The sequence below is a fragment of the Triticum dicoccoides genome, chromosome 7B, assembly GCF_002162155.2.
Source record: "Triticum dicoccoides isolate Atlit2015 ecotype Zavitan chromosome 7B, WEW_v2.0, whole genome shotgun sequence".
NCBI lineage: Eukaryota > Viridiplantae > Streptophyta > Magnoliopsida > Poales > Poaceae > Triticum > Triticum dicoccoides.
This window is the reverse complement of record NC_041393.1, coordinates 45,197,263-45,204,258: the sequence shown is the minus strand read 5'-3', so window position 1 is coordinate 45,204,258 and position 6,996 is coordinate 45,197,263.

Below are 6,996 nucleotides of genomic sequence, written 5' to 3'. Positions count from 1 at the left end.
CACCACACCCCGACCCCCTACACCCTGACACCACCTTGACCCCGACCCCGACGCCCCGACACCCTGACACCCCGATCGAACCCGACACCCTGACACCACACCCCGACCCCGACCCCGACAGGTCATATATTTGTGAATTATGAGTTAGGTCGTATATTTTTTGATTTTGTTATGCAAAACATCATATATATTTGTGTTGATCGGGTGCATTTAAATGTGCAGTTGTTTTGTTGCTGCGAAGGTGTGGTGTTTGACGTCCTCCCCGTGCGTTTAACGAGCTCCGCCCCTGCGTTTGATGGTGAGCACAAATGACATCTCCTCCTCCCCCCTCCATTTGCTCTGTTCTTGTCTTCGTGCCGATAAAACGTGCTAGCTATAGGTGTCAATCATCAGTAAGCGTAACCACTATGCGTCTCCCGTTCAAAAGGGTCACATCTATAAATATGCATGCATTTGCATATTTATAATCGTGATTCTTTCGAATTGTCCAACATTATCCATGGACAGCCCGAGTATGTGTTGATTGGGTTCGTTTTCCCATATGCTTTGCTCCGGATCCATCACAGAATTTCGTCAGTGCCTCCCTGTTGTTCTCTGGGTACACATCCTCTCTGCTTATTGCCGAGACGTGTATCAGGAGAACAACGGGGAGGTGCTGCCGAAATTTTGCGTCGGATCCGGAGCAGAGCATGGGAAAACGAACCCAATCTACACATACTCGGGTGGGATTAGGACCTATCTTTACCTATTAGCGTGTAGGTTGCATGGACGCAATAAAACTGACAAACTCCATTAACTGATGGATATTGTTTGCTTAATTATGTATATATTTCTTGTGTGTCCAGTAGGAAGCAAATATGAGTGATCGTGCTTGGATGTACACCGGTTACACTAGTCAGTATGTTTGGACCAAGGAATGGTTAACAAAAACCAAGGGGTTTGTTAGAGCCGCATTTGCAAATGGCCAGAAATTAAGCTGGTGCCCCTGTGTCCGGTGTGACAACTATAATCAAAGGGACGAGCTTCAAATGAGTAAACACCTGCAGAAGTTTGGTTTTATGCCTAGTTACACGGTCTCGACATTACATGGTGAGTCTTCCCAACGTGCCAGAGCCGAGGTGGTTCGTCGTTGCACCGACGAGCATGGTACCGGGATCTAAGACATGGTGCAAGACTTTGACGATGCTCGGGACTCGGACGAGGAGATGGATGAATCTGCAAAGGCCTTCACTGAAATGTTGGAGTCCTCAAAACATCCTCTCCACGAGCACACTGAGGTTTGTCAGCTGGATGCCATCTCACAAATAATGGCATTGAAGTCTCAATTCAACTTGGGCAGAGAATGCTACAACGCGATGATGACAGTATTCAGACGATTTCTACCCAAAGGCCATGTGCTACCGGCAAACCTGTACCAGTCAGAAAAAATCTTCCGTGCTCTTAAGATGCCCTATAAGAAGATACATGCTTGTGAGAAAGGATGTGTCTTATTTAGGCGTCAGTATGAGGACTTGAACTATTGTCCCATTTGCAAATCTTTTAGGTATGTTGTGGTAGACAGCGATATGGGTGAGAAGACGCAGGCCAAAATACTAGTTAATGTTCTTCGGTATATGCCAATCGTACCAAGATTTCAACATCTTTTAATGGTCAAAGAGACGGCCGGACAGATGACATGGCACAAAACGTGCAAAAGAACCGAACTAGATGCAGATGGGAATGTGATGATGGTGCACACATCGGATGTTGAAGCGTGGAAGCCCTTCGATGCATTACATAAGGAAAAAACGGCAGATCCAAGGCATCCTCGAGTCACCGTCAGCACGGATGGGTTCAGTGTGTTTGGTCAGACGACAGCCCAATACAGTTGTTGGCCCGTGTTTGTCATTCCACTCAATCCCCCCCCCCCCCGGGCAGATTATGCAAAGAAAGAACAGTTTCCTGACGTTGATAATTCCAGGGCCCAACTATCCGGGGAAGAATATGAATGTGTACATGCAGCCGCTTAAGGACGAATTGCAAGAAGCTTGGGATAATGGGTTCAAGACATACAACGCGTTTAGCAAACTGAACTTCGTAATGCTTGACAGGTACATGTACTCCACGCATGACTTGCCGGCGTATGCGCTATTCGTTGGCTGGTGTGTGCATGGAAGGTTCCCGTGCCCCACATGCAAGGGAGCTCTTGAGTTTCGTTGGCTGATGGCAGGGCACAAGTATAATTGCTTCGACTTGCATAGAGCATTTCTAGATCCTCGCCATAAGTTCAGGAAAGACAAGAAGAACTTCATCAAAGGTAGAGTTCTCAAACACTCTGCACCACCTGCGTTGACAGGCTAACAGACCCTAGATCAGTTAAATGCTCTCGAGCCAGATCCAGAGCATCCAGGGTATTTCAAGGGGTATAATAAGGAACGCGCCTGGACTCACAAGACATGCTTCTGGGATCTGCCTTACTTCAAAGACCTCCTTTGCCCACACAACATCGACGTGATGCACACTGAAAAGAATATCGCCGAAGCCATTTTTGGTACATTGTTCGGCATAGAGGGGAAATCAAAGGATAATACTAAGGCTAGAGTCGATCAAGAGGAGCTCTGTGATAGACCATTACAAAACATGCAATAACCGAAAGGAAAGCGGAACTGGACGAAGCCAAAGGCATGGTTCAATCTTGGAAGGCCATCTATGAGGGAAATTATTTTGTGGGTGAAAATGCAGTTGATGTTCCCCGATGGGTATGCAGAAAATCTAAAGAGGGGAGCGAGTCTTGATAAATTGAAAATATTTGGTCTAAAAAGTCATGATTGGCACATATGGATTGAGCAGATAGTGCCGGTGATGTTGCGTGGCTTCATCCCTGAGGATGAATGGCTATTACTGGCAGAGCTATGCTATTTCTTCCGTGTTATTTGTGCGAAAGAATTATCACCCGACCTCCTAGAAGAAATGGAATAGTTGGCACCGGAGTTGATCTGCAAGTTAGAGATGATCTTTCCGCCAAGCTTCTTTAATCCAATGCAACACTTGATTTTGCATCTCCCGACCGAGGCAAGATTGGGGGGGGGGGCGTGCAAAATCGTTGGTGCTACTCAACTGAGAGGATGCAGAAGACGCTTCGAGCAAAATGTAAAAATAAATGTAGAATTGAAGCATCGATGGCCCGAGGCATTCATCACCGAGGAGGTGGCAAACTTCATGACAGCACACTACGAAGACAAAAATCATCATTTGCATAATCCGAAGCCTCGGTACAATGCTGACGACCCTAAAAAGGGTGGATCCAACCTTAGCCTATTTAAAGGGAATCTCGCACCAGCCAGTGGTTGGAAACCAGTATTGTTGGATGTTGAAGAATGGCATACCATTTCGCTGTAGCTCTTCAACAACCTAACAGAAATGCGGCCGTACATTGAGTAAGATCTCGGTACATTGTTTTGCAACTTCTAATTCCTTTGAACTGCTATTATTCTTGGATATTTGATGCAGTCGATACGTCGCCATATTCTCGTATGGAGCGGTGATCCAAAAGGATTCCGTCGAAGAGTATGAGCTTCTAGCAAAGCAAGGAGGCAAATATCCCGGTTTCATCTCTTGGTTCAAAAAAAAAAGGGTAAATTCCATTAGACCATTTCATTTCTTTGGCTATTGCGACTAATGCAACAATCCTTTTGTATTAAACTTGCAGGCTAATTCTGAGATTATGGATGCCGAATTGAGACAAGTAGCTAATGGTTTTGACTATAAAGTCCGTTCATTTGACAAATACGACAACAACGGGTATCGCTTTCGTACCTATGGCAAAGAGCTATCTATGGCCGACTGAAAGTCTACAAATTGTTGTGTCTCTGCTATCGGCGAAGGAGATATCGAGTATTATGGAAGAGTTGAAGCAATTTATGAACTTCAATTCTATGATGAAAACCCACCAAACGTCGTAGTCTTCAGATGTTATTGGTTCCAGCTGAGGGAGACTAGAAGGACTCATGAACATATAGGGCTAGTCGAAATCAAACAAAGCAGCCATTTGGATGTTCCCTATGTCTATATTACGGCTCAACAGGCAACACAAGTTTTCTATTTACCGTGAGTCTGTCAAAGTGATCCAAATCTCAGTGGTTGGGATGTCGTTTATGAAGTGCCGCCACGTTTTAGACCACCTCCCCCCAATGAAGAGGATTATGAACCTCACATTAACCAAGACACATATGACGAAGGAGAATTCTTCCAAGAAACACGTCTTTCCAAAAATTGTTTCAATAACCGCTCTACTCCACCCCAGAACATTGAAGTAGACAATGATAGTGAATCTGACTTCACCCCTGAGCCGGGACAAGAAGAGGCGGAACAAGAAGAAGTTACTACTGCAGATGACCTGTCAATGCTTGAACGATTACGTAAAGGAGGCCTTACACATATTGATGCATTTATTGATGATGATGATGAGCACGTCACTGATAGTGATGACGATGACGCATTTAATGATCACGAAGCATATATAGATGATTTAGAGTAATATTAGTAATGTGAGGTATTCAATTTTTTATTATGTTCATGATGATGATACACTTAAATTGTATACATATTATACATGTCAAGTATTCAATTTTTTATTATGTTCATGATGATGATACACTTAAATTGTATACACTAGTCATCAACCCGTCCACCTGCACGAGCTAGCAATTGATAGCACAAATGAATAGCAGAGATTACCAACATGTATGCTACATGAGGTGTTATAGGAACAGAAAAGGAAAAGATTCTTCTACCCTGGTCAGAAGATTAATTGTTGATTGGAGCATAAAAAGGAAAAGACCTATCTGCACCTCGCTTATAAAGGCAAAAGCAAAAAAATTCATGATGCTTTTAAAAACGCAGCAAATCCTACTATCAATCAGAAGGAAAGGTAGGACCGAGAAAGTCCTGAAGTAATAAGCAATTAGCTGAAAATTAGTTAATGCATATAGTCAACTTGATTGTGATTTGCGAGTAAAAACATCCCAACCATCATATCAGATCCACTTGGAGTAAAATTGTGCATTCCAGAAGTCATTGCTTGTTACTCATTCATCATAGACACTGCATAAAATAATCCATAGACTGAAGGTGCACATGAAAGAAAATTTATATTCCATACCAATCCTTAGTTCGTTCAAGTCGAACAGGACTTTAGTTTATAAATCCACTCAGTATCTCTTCATGCCATTGTAACATATGCACACACTGATTGAAGTTATATTTGTAAGGGTTGTCAACCTGAGGGATCTATATAGCACATAATATACATGTGCACAATCAGTGCTACATTTTTACTCACTTTTATCAGTATATTGTATCAAATAGTATGATACTTATAGACCGATTACACACTGTTGGACACTTATCATATAGTTAGACACAAAATTAATCCGCAAGTGATATAGAAAAATGGAATCTTATGGCAAGGCTTTGCCATTTGAGACAAATCACAATATCACAAATCTCTAGGATCAATGAGGACCTTTGTACATATATAGAAGAATAAAGACATCGTACCACAAATGACCATTTTTTTCCTCCAATGTGTTTGGTATCACATCTGAATAAATGAAATTATTGGTCTAAATCACATGTGTGGTATTTCTACGTATGCACCATACACAACCGATTTCACAGAACATAGTTCCTCCATTCCTTTTCAAGAGAAAATGAGAGCTCAAGAAGTATATGCAAGGTAGAAGGTAGAAACATTGTGTATGAATTCCGATAAAATTATAGTTTGGTGAACACCGTGAAAATGTGTTATTTGGTATAAGAGTAAAGCATAAATGAAGTTAGTAATCAGGAATGTGTACTTGCTTAGTAACATCTTTAATTTTTTTGTATGTTACATATCATATGCAACAATGTATAATCTCCAAGAAATTATCAAAACTCCATATGTTGGCCGACAGTAATAACAAAATAATTGTTCTTTATATCATGAAAACTCATCAGAAGAGAATTAAATAAAATAAAGCACATGAAATATTTTGCAAATAATATATAAATCCAAGTTGGGCAACATGGAAATGGTCAACTTGAAATAGAAAATGCAATCTAACTATAAAACTCACCAAATTTATGTTTGTCCTAGAAAATAGCAAGCAAAACAACTATGGTAAATCCTATGATTGCCATTTATTATCGTAGGAACATAGAGAATGAAAATATCATAAAAGGTTAAAAGCCGAAGCAAATATGAAAAATTCAAATTTGACAAAAAATTTAGGACATCCGGATATAGGTCACTAATAATAAGAATGAGAAAATGGACCATCAAATATATTGGCGGAACAGCAGAAAAGAAAAATTATGATGGCATAAATTACTATTTCAAGAATGAAAAAAATGCACTGTGCACTTTCACTATTACATTTCAACCTAGACAAACTTAGTCTTACTTATATGTGTATGTACTTAATACAAATAAAAGTGCAAATCCAAAAGCTTACTATCTCTCCATATGTTCGGGTTACAGTTGAGACAAAAATCTGGTCCAAATAACAAATGAAACAATAACTAAAGAGAATCCAGCAGTTATGGGAACATGGGATACCAGTATGGGATCGGAAACTTTCAGATAATCCCTTTTACCATGTAGAAAGATTGAAATTTCATCTGCATTGGAAGCAGTGGAGACGACAGGAACCGTACATGAGTGGATGAAATCTTCTTCTTCTCTTGCATAAATAAGAATTTTTGGTGTCAAGATTACAGTTTATGTATCTCCAAGTTTGCATGTATAGATAAAGATTCATACTTCTTTCTTTGCGTATAAGTAAGCAAACAGTATAAGCTTTCCAGGTAGCATCATTGCCAGTCTTGAATATTATATGCCCACTGGTTTAGTTCTCTATCTATACTGGTAAGTTTTGCCAACTGATATACGTGCCATGAGTCCATTTGGAGATAAAACAAAATTCACTTGAATAACTATACATTCAATGGTATGGGATGGATATTACATACCCA